Source organism: Betta splendens, chromosome 4, assembly GCF_900634795.4.
Source record: "Betta splendens chromosome 4, fBetSpl5.4, whole genome shotgun sequence".
NCBI classification, from domain to species: domain Eukaryota; kingdom Metazoa; phylum Chordata; class Actinopteri; order Anabantiformes; family Osphronemidae; genus Betta; species Betta splendens.
The window spans coordinates 14,664,078-14,675,333 of NC_040884.2; positions in this window are offsets into that span (position 1 = coordinate 14,664,078).

The window sequence follows — 11,256 nt, forward strand, 5'->3', positions numbered from 1 at the left end:
ACTCACCGCAGTCATGTTGAGTCCAGATAGAGGAAATGCTGGAGTAATAGGAACAGGAAGGGTAAATGGCCTATCAAACACACCCCTCTCTGACCTCCCCTGAGCCCAGCCGACCAGGATGAAAGATCCAGCCACTTTCTTCTCCTTAATGGTTTCCTCAGTAATCAGCACAGCGGAAGTGCGCCAGTCCAGGGTGATTAGCCGGGGCTAGGATTTCTTAATCGCCCGGCCCTGTTCTCAGGCTCTAAAAAAAAAAAAAAAAGGAAAAGCGGGAAGGAGCAAAGAGGAAGCGGTGGTGATAACAGGACCTCGTGTCGAGAACGCGAGGGGCCACGGACTAAGACTTTGCCCCTGACGATTTATGCGTTTATGAATGAGGCCAAACATTTAGAGTAGATTAGATTTAACAGGAGGAGCTTTAAAAGTGGGGAAACAGTCATTCAAGAGGCGGCTGCTAATCTGACCGAAACATCCTCTCGCAGGCGCTGATGACTCACGGCGGATGCTGACATCGAGATGTTGCAGGCGACTGGCACTGATTTAGCATATTTACCCGGGACGTGCTTTAATTTGCACTGCTCTTAATCTGCCAGCAGAGTTTTCAGTCAGACAGCACAAACGCAAACCCAAGGAACGGTCCGCATTCCGTTTGGGGAGTTACTCTCATCTTCTAGGTCAAATGAATGAAGTCGCAGGCAGGACAGCAATGCGTCTTCTGGAGCTAGACTTTAAAAGTCCTGCTTTCAGAACACGCCGGTTTTCCATCAACAGCTCATTCTTTCGAACAATTAGGAATTATGGTTAATGATAATTCACGTGGTGCAGTCTCTGATCAGCTGAGACGGTGGAGTGAATGCACGTCTGTTGGCTGATAGTGACGGAGGGCTGGAGTCAGAGCATTTAGCCCGACCACAGAAATGACAGACTGTGTGAGTCACACTTCCAGGCAGCGCCGCTGTTCCCACAGGTTGCTCCTTTAACCAGAACCTCGTTTTCAGCCCTTACTGTACGTGCCGCTGCGGTTTTCCATGATGCTCCGGTCTGGTTTCCCTTTTCCTATTATCCCCTCGCCGCTCAACGCGCAATTCAGTTTCCCCGTCAACAGTGACAATATACAGTGGCAACATTCTTCAAACATACCTAAACACACAAACACCCCAGCCTGTTTGACAGACTCCAGATTTGTTTTCGCTCAGGAATTCCCCGAGCGTCGCAGCTACTTTATTTCCCACCCAGTCAAACTCGCCGGTGACTCACACCGTGTTCTCTTTTACTATTCCTCGCCGATCGGGTTTCAGCGGTTTGTTTCCAAAATGTCTCTGGTAACACGAACGCTCGCACCGACAGGTATCTCGTGTCCACTTACGCGCCTCACAATGGCTGACCCCACCTGGCCTTTTGTCTTAGCTGCTACAGAGATTTGGAGCCAGCTCATGTGACGCCCTTTAAAATTCCCCCGAACTTATCTGAGCACAAATATTGACATACACAAGAAGCTTTCCACGTCGGCTCCACACACATGCGCCGACGACTGTAGAGCATTTGAAACACTCAATAAGGATTGCTTTCACTCTTGTCCTCACTCCGTGTGAGTCCTTGAGGCTAAGCAGGTGTGAGTCTAAATACATTACTGTCATACCCAAACACACCTACAGCTTAACACCTAAATGGCCTATATGAGCTGTCACTCTAATAGCAGGCTTATATATTACAAAATGTCCAGAAATTACCCCTAGCTTGCGGCAAAGTGGGCGTCATGAAAGGTGAAAGAAACCAATATCGCTATTAAACTTTCTGGGGTTTTTTTTTCTTCTGGAGGTGTAAAAGTCCCACGGTCGAGGCGCGATCCCTATCAACCGCAGTGGGAGGGAAAAAAAAAAGAGGACGCGGAGCGGCGGATCGAGACGAGGAACCCGCGGAAGGTTGCGAGAGGCAGATCAGAACAAAGGACGGCGGACAGGCAGACGACGCACGCACCAGGCGTTTCGCTCTCACACCCCTGCAGTCAGTGAGCTGTCAGCGATCCTCCATGGCTGCTCTGTGGATACAGCCCCGCGAGCGATGGCATTTCAAATAGCCTTATAAATCAAGAGTTATGTTATGTCACCCTGCCACCGCCATTAACACACAGAAGAGAAAACCACGCCGATCCTCTTTTTTTCCCAACATTGGGTTTATATTACTGTGTGCATCCCCTACTGGACCATTAATACTCGACACCAGGCTTGTTTTCGGGCCGCATCTGAAATTTCAGAAATTTATCCTTAACGTGGGCCCGAGTCTCCGGCCCTATTGTGATCAGGGGAACCACCAGAAAAAAGGGCCCCCGACCCATTTCCGTTCCCAACCTGTAGGTTAAGGAACATTCTGTCCTCCCTCAACAATTACTAAAGAGGCACCCTTGAGCAAGGCACTTGACCTGCAATAGCACAACGGAAACTTCTCATTGGCTAATAGCGTCACACAGGCCGTCTCAGCTCCAGGGTTTAAAGGCACCTTTCGGTATTATTACTGTAAATCAACACGTGTGATTGAGTTGTAGTTCAAAGCGTAACGAGTGATCTCACACAAGCTTTTAACCCAGACACATACGCTAATGATAGGCTGATGCCAAAGGGAGTCACAGCCACGCCACCGTGCCTCGTGTCACCGTGACAACGACGACGTGCAGGCGACTGAGATGAGAGCTTGACGTTCACTTGGGGGTCTCCCGTGCAAACGCGCTGCATTTGTCTGCTGCTTAGGATGCATCATTTCAATTTACCTTCGAACACCTCAGCTTGAATCCTGCAGATGGCAGGTGCCCTGTTGGATTCCGTCCTCCGCTCCATTAGCCAAATCATAGCTTTTGAATATCAAAAATCCAATAAGCCTGTTAGACCACATTGACATGCGACGGTTCATTCTGCTGCCGTATGTCACTATGGAGAATATACTGGTTAAACGCTTCCTGGGACAGATGCTGCCGTGAGCCTAATCAGTAGTAATTGCCGGTCCAATTGGGTTAGAGCCGCTTAACTCTGGCCGCTGTCTTTGGCCCCGAGCTGTCGAGCGACGGTCAGCATGGACACGCACTTGCACACATGTCAGGGCCTCCTAAACTGTTTGTAGGTCCCAGCAACACCATGTACCAGCACCTGATTATATTTTAGTAACAGCTAAAAAACACTAATGGATGAGTCACCACCAGTACAGAAACGCAGCAGCGAGCAGAATTCCTCCCCACACCGTTAAATGAATAATTTGTCAAGTAGGACGTAAATAAACACGGTAATAAAACCCAGCAAAGCATCCAACGTCCGTCATGTTTTAGAAAGGCCTTCAGACTTCACTTTGTTCCATTACACATCGAGCCTTATCCAAGATATTACATTTGCAATCCAGGGGCAAATATTTTCAATTGTGGTTGGGGGGTGGTGAAGGGAGGTTCTATGCTCCAGCAATTGAACACCACAGCACTTGAGAGTTATAATCAGAGTGGCCGTAAGCTCTGGAGCAATTCATAATTGTGTTCTCTCATCTCATATTGCTGCAGATGAAGTTTTTCCTTTTTTTTATTTATTTATCTCTTCTAACACACACGCACACAAAATCACAGATGCTCATCCCAGCACTTTTTTGATGATACATGAAATGGTGTAAAGTTGCATCTCACTCTCCTCTGCGCGTCTCCACATGTGTGTGTGTGTGCGTGTATTTGTGTGTATTTGAAGCAGGGTCCCTCCACCTGTGCTGCTTGAGAGTTAATCCAGTTAGGTCCCAGTCTCGTCTCCGCAGCTGAGCGGTGTGGTTGAAGCCTCACAGTGCCCCGAGGGGGCCTGGGCTGCCTCTCCAACCCAGCGCCTTGGCTTAAGCGTGGCGCGGTAAGGAGATGAGGCCGGCTCGGCCGTCGTTACAGAAATTAGATGGATCAGGGAGTAAACATAACCAGCTTTTTATATGATCCCGGGCTCAGAGCAGACAGAGCACGGAGGAGATGGAGGGGAGGGAGGGGAGGTAGGAAGAGAAGGCGAGATTCCTCCTCTAATTACTTCATGGGTCACTGCTCCTGCAGGCAGATGTCAAAATCCAACACTTTCTGATGTGAGGAGAGCACTGGAGAATGGGAGAGAGAGAGAGAGAGAGAGCGGGGGAGAGGGAGGAAGGATCGCACAAGCACGAAGAAAACGGGAGAGTAATGAGGACAGGAAAGGGGAAAACAGAGGAAGTGGAGGTTCAGGAAGAGAATAAACGGGCATTTGCAACAATGGGTAAAGAAAAAACAGGCTGAAGAGGGTGATTTCAGGACGGAGAGAGGATGAATACATAGGTTTGGAAGAAGCAGGGGAAACAAGGAGGAGAAGGGGGTCGTAAGCAATGGTGGAACAAATGGGGATGTAACACATTGTCAGGGAAGTGGGAGAAGGTGGTGGCGATGACACAGATTGGTTGTGGAGTGGCAGTGACCTGGGATGGCCTGTGTCTGGCAGAGAGGTAGCAGGCGAACACAAGGCCCTTCGGATTCGCCACATGCCCCCTGGCTCACAGGGAAACCGCTGACGTCCAACCAAAACGACAAAGCGGCGCTGCTACTGTACGTCAGGAGGTGCACCCCTTTAGCGTCAGCCTGCTAAACGTCTATGTGTGGGGAAAAAAATGGAGCGACGACATTGTAAATACCAATAGGTACTGTAGTTCTGAGAGACTCACACTCGTCCTACTGTACGTACTGATCTCGACAAATTCAAGGTCAAGCAAATACCTCCAGAGCGTCTGTACCCGTCTGAGGGCTGAGCATCTACAGATGCCCAAATGACACACGCACACACACAGCATGTTTGTGGCTGGGCTGTTTGTTGGTCGGTGGTGTACAGAGCTCACTGAGGCCCGATTGAGGCTGATTTGGTCTCAGTGAATACGTCTCACTTCCCCCTCAGTGAAGCCGGCATGCCCCCAGGTCCTGACTTACTCCTGATTTGTGGGCTGCCTCTGTCGAAGCTCGGCACCACTCAGACACATACACGCATTGTACTGTAGATGCATGGGTTTACATGCAGGTATGCACAGATACAGTACTATAGATGGATAGATGGATAGATGGATAGATAGATAGATAGATAGATAGATAGATAGATAGATAGATAGATAGATAGATAGATAGATAGATAGATAGATAGATAGATAGATAGATAGATAGATAGATAGATAGATAGATAGATAGATAGATAGATAGATAGATAGATAGATAGATAGATAGATAGATAGATAGATAGATAGATAGATAGATAGATAGATAGATAGATAGATAGAGGGCTAAAGGTGCAAGCAGATGGAGATCCCTTTGGCAATGACTTCTAAGCCTGGTCTCCAGGGATGGCTGTGATTTTCATTTCAATGGGCCCTAAATATTCATCACTTCTTCTCTCCCCACCCAACTGTATCTTTAAACCATTCTGGCCCTTTGAGGCACAGGGTCTCCCAAACTGCCGGCCCAGCCAGGAGAATTGAGGGCTCTGGGTAGACCAGCAAGTGGGTGGATAAAACTCACTGACTCACGAATGCAGTCATACACCCCCCACCCCCATCCCTTCTTTTTTTTACTGCACTCACACTAAGCCGAGTGCACAGCGCCAAGAGCTAACAATGTGCCTTTGTTTTAAGGAAGGCTCACTTATAAAATCAAATATCGGGGCCGTCTTTCAAGCCAGCCTTTGTCTGTCTATTCAGCTCGCTCCTCGCCGGCCTCTCGGCCCCCCGACGGCCTGCGCATGAGTGTTAACAGAACCCATTGACATTCCTGGATTAACATATATTAAGGGGTTAAATGAAAGTGCCATTATTGTGGTTTAAGAGTGAAAGCAACCCGTGGGATGTTATGCTTCCCACTTGAAGCCATGAATGGCTAATTCTAAACAGCACTTCATTACAGAAGTGCACTTTATTGACGGGCTCTATCAGAACTGGGAAATCTCCTCTTGAAAAGCTGCCGGACTTAGAGGGGCTGAGTCTAAGCATGTTGGCTTGATACCAGAGATACCAGCGATGGAATAGCATGCAGTTGCTTAGACATCTTAAAAGAAGCTAATGGCTGTTTATGGGGATAAGTATAAATAACATGAATGAACATATTTTGTATTGCCTCATGAGTCTGTAGTTCGGAATGTCAAAAAGCATCAGTTGGGAATTTTGCAACAGGTACAGTAGGAATTGCTTCTACTTAGGACCACGAGGATGTGGTCATGCCTGTTGTAAAGCTGCAGCCACAGATATTTATGATAGAGAAGGGAATCTGTGGGGATTTCCAGAATCTGCTTCCATTAATCTGGGAACGTGGCTCAGGTTTGGGAGAGATGCATGATACTACTGTGTTGTGTCATCCCAACAGACAGGATCTAGTTTCCTTTTCTGCTGAAATAGAAAAAAAAAGGGTCGCTGTCATCTTCACGGGTGCATTTAAGTTCAGTGAATTACATTAAAGAACAGTATTAGAACAGCATTAGCCGTTGTTAGCTTTGTGTTAGCTTTGCGTCGACGCAGACGGCGCTTGGTGTGACACGTCGAGCTGAATCTGCGCGTGCAGACTGACAAGGCATCCGTCTCCCACTCGCCGCGTAGCGTCTGTCGGGGCAGAGTTGACATTGATGGGAGCAAACTGGATGGAGACGGTGTCCGTCCAGTCAGAGGCCTCATCATTACGCCTGAAATCCGTTTGATCATCTCTGCCGGCTTGTCTGTCTGTCTCTGCTGTCTCTCCTCCGCCGCCCAAAACGCAGACGAGCGGTCGCCGCTGTGGCACATGACACACACCTTTTTTGCCTTTTGAGTTTTTCCATCTCGCTGAGCCGCTTCAGCGCTGCACCTCTGAACCCCCCCCCCCCCCCTCCACCCCCTCGTCCACCCACTCACGTGCAAACATGCTCACACCCACACACGAACGCACAGTAGTTTATGATCATTATTGTTTTACATGAATATCTTATATGGTATGTTATATAATAGTATTGTACCCTGTTACAATGAAAAGCACAAAAGTAGCAGTTAGCTGGTCGTCAGTGAGCTAGTACACATTAAAGTGCAGAGGTCAAAGGTGAAAGCTACTTCTCTTCCCAGTGAAGGAGGGGAAGTAGGAAATCCAATCCAGGTGAAGTCACCGGCTGAGATTTTCGGGATCCATTGCACAGGGTGTGGTGTAAAGAAGAAGAATTGATGAGTGCGAGGTTAAATCCGTCATGTGTCACAGGCCTTTGTAATTCTTACTGCTGAGATGCTTTTAAAGGCCAAGGAGCAACACTAAACAAAGAGTGTGAATCAGATTAGACAATTTAATGACTTTGTGGCTTTTGAATAGACTGTAAAGTGAAACTTTTTGTTTCAGTCTGTGATTCTCTCCGGAAGCTAGTGGCCTGTCAGTGGCGTCGCTCCTCTCAGCAGAGGAAGAACATCCCCTGCAGATTATCAGAGTCTGTCATTGGCTTCTGTTGTGGATTTCAGCTGCAAATGTCAGAGCATCGAGTCTGATCCTTTGTTATTAAGATGAAACCAGCCCCCCGAAGTCTCTGCAGACTGAGTAAACAAAGCTAATAGAAAATCATGCCGGCCTGATTAACCTGCCTTATTACATTGTTTGCATAGAACATCATTAGCGACAACAGTCATTTCTCATGCCAGAGAGTACGAACAACTGCCTGTAGTTTATTTGTTTATGCACAGCAATGACGAAGGAGGCCAAATGGAGAATCCTGGTTTAGGCCTTTATTTGTTTTGTTGCCTTTCCAGTATCGTACATTAATTATATTTTCCAGACTCAAATCATGAATGGAAAAAAGGAGAAACAGGCAGATATTTGGATAGCACGGACATAAACTGGAAAATCACAACATGTTGAAATAATTTCATAGATACAATAAAAAGTGAAAACAGCTTTTCTTTGCCAACTTTCTATCACTTCACAAGTGATAATGATTTTAACAAGTACTTACAGGGAGGTAGCAACAATTTATAAGTATCCCTATCTACCATGTCTGTACTTGAGCGATAATTAAAGTAAATAAACTGTGTGTGTGTGTGTGTGTGTGTGTGTGTGTGTGTGTGTGTGTGTGTGTGTGTGTGTGTGTGTGTGTGTGTGTGTGTGTGTGTGTGTGTGTGTGTGTGTGTGCAGCATGTTGGAAGGAAAGGTTCACGCTTATCTCCCTCTTTCAGAGGAAGCCCAGATCATGTGACCAGGCAGATGAGGAAGTGTTGACAGAAGATCCCATTAAAATACACTTGTACATACACAAAACACACATTTCTCTCAAACCGATAGCTTGAAGGCCTCATCGGTCGTAGTCACATTGTAGTATTAGTATTAGTACAAGTAGTATTAGTAGTATTAGTAGTAACTGGAACATTTTCACAAGACAAAAAAAGGCAAATCAGTTTGACACAAAAATAGAGAGCGTAAATATGATTTTTTCTGTCTTTTCATCAATGCGATCTGTATGAGTCTCCTTCCTCCCAGTTATGAAGCAGCAGTGATTGTCCCCCATCAGTGTTGGGATCCCCTCGGTAGCGAGGCCCACCCTACAGCAATGCCTCCAGACACACAATCTGATGAGGAGAGCAAGGCCACAAAGGCTTACCCCGAAAGCCCAGGGGAGACACACACACACACACACACACACACACACACACACACACACACACACACACACACACACACACACACACACAAAGGCGAGCAGGCTCACTCAGCCAGACACATACAGTGAACATGTGAACACGCAAACAGACACAAAAGCAGGTGGATGCTCTCATTCACTGGCAAACTTAGACAGAGACTGGCACCGTTTCAAAAGCATCGTAAGCCGTGAACCAACACAAACACAGACCTGCTGCTACTCCCTGGCACAGCTACTCGCTATCACATCAAACATGCAACTGTACTCTCAGAAATAAACCCTGCACCAAATCGATATCTTCTCTCTCTTTTTTTTTGCTAATATTTAATCTTTATTTACCCATATGTCACAACAGCACTGACATCTCTTTTACACTGGCAATGGAGGCATTATAGGGAACTGGCATGAATGGAAACAATGTGCGCTGTCTGGTTTTAAAAAGCAGCTTTGCAGTGGCTTTGTATCATTATCCTTATTGCTGCAATAAATGTATTTAAATGAACTTCCTCACAAAGTGGACGTGTGTTGTCTTTACTCTCTCATTAATGTCCTTTTGGCTCATTTCTGAGAAAAAAATCTGGACATTTGAATAATTTCTGCCAAAAGAAAAACATCAAAACGTTCTACACCCCAATGCCTTGAGTTGTTGCCCAAGGCCCAGACATAAGCACAAAATGTCTGCGCCTCAGTGGGACCAATTTTGGAATATTTCAAAACAAACCTGCACCAACACACAAGAATCAGGTGTTAAGGTGCTATTGACACGAGGAGCCTAATCCTGCCCAGCACCAACTAACTCTTCTAAGACTCAACCCCTCTGTCGGCTAACTAGCCGCGGCTCCTGCCCACCGGCACCGCGAGGCGAGAGGTGGGTAACGTGTGTGTGTGTGTGTGTGTGTGTGTGTGTGTGTGTGTGTGTGTGTGTGTGTGTGTGTGTGTGTGTGTGTGTGTGTGTGTGTGTGTGTGTGTGTCTGTTCACATCCCCAACCTGTGCACGTGTCACCGACTGACTGTACTTTTGTCAAAGCTTTGGCAATTATGGCTAACACATAAGCAAATTAGCACTATTAGAAACGTGGGTGCATCATTTGCAGTCAATTTCCCGTTGCTAATGAGATTAGAAACAACGCTGTCAGTCAAGTAACAGTGGCAAAACCATTTCCATTTCCCTGTTTTCCTTTTCCAAGTAATCAAACAATTGGTTTAATAATCAGGAAAATAGCTGGTTATGTCCACTGTTTAATTACATTCTGTATATTATTGAGTTTTTAGTCACTGAAATGCCATTTCATATGATATTGGATTAATATTAACAGTAAATGAGGTACATAATATGAAATTATAATTTCCTCCTGTATTTGACGGGGGAATAGGATAATAACTTCTGCGCCGGCAAAACAAATTTAATTGTTGCGATGAAGGCCACACAAAACAACAGATAGCTGTAAAATTGGTTTTAGTGTTTGTGGGCAAACGACTGATGTGTTTGTTTGTGTTACTGTTACTAGTGTGTGTGTTACTGTCCACAGGTACAGGAAGCTGCATCCTTGCATCTCGTCCTCATCTGTTCTGGCTCTTCGCTGCCTCGCCTCCATCCACTCCTGTCCTCTCAGACCCCTCCCCTCCCCACCTGCATCCCCCTCCCCTTCCCTCCCCCCACCAGCGAAGGACCCACAGTGAGTGTGGATGATGGTTGCGCTGACCAGAAGAGGGCAGACATACTGTATTTAATCTCATATCCTGTTATGCATCTCTCTCTCTCTCTCTCTCACTCTCTCTCTCTCTCTCTCTGCCCCTTCCCCCCTCAACCCCATCTCTTCTCGACAGTGACTGTTTGCCTCTCAACTGTCTTTATCTCTGGAGTCTGCATTTCAATAATCAAGAGGAATTCCTGCCCCGCGTTCACCTTTGTCCATTTAAATATCAGCCGGTTGCAGGACAACCAGGAGACACGGCCTTGTCTCTCAGTAAACACACACAGTGTTATCCCTAATGATGGATGTGTCCAATGTAAAACATTTCATATGGATCTTTCATGTAGATACCGGTGTAGGTTTCATTTTCATTGAAATGTGATAAAGCGTTGAAGGGACTGACTTTCACAGGATTCTGACCTGAGGGCTTCATGGATTTCTCTGAAAAGAGGCTGGTTGTGCACAGAAAAACAGAAAAAATCGTGTGTTCTGTGCATTTAATATGCATAAAAACAGGAAATGTCAAAGCCATAGTTTTGCAATGTAGTGGCTGTGATCACCTGTATTAACTCGTACTGATTGTTTTTGGATCACTCATATTTGTTTACACTAATAGTTTGAAATCATAATTTGCACATTATGCATTGCTCCTTCACGATGGTAGTTTACTTACTTAACTTGTATTTCATCACACAGTCATGGATGACAGACATGTGTAGCACAAATTCTCCCTTATTCCGTCTGCTCTTCCTCCCTTTGTATTTCAGATCCAGGACGCCCGAGGCCCTTGCACACCTCACTCTTGCCGCCTCCCTCCTCCTTTAGTGCTAATGAGTCGGTGGTGCTAACAGCACAGGGCCAGCTAGCCTGCTGATGAAATGTAAATGGGCAGTAATGAGCACAATCACAGTCACTTGAGGGGA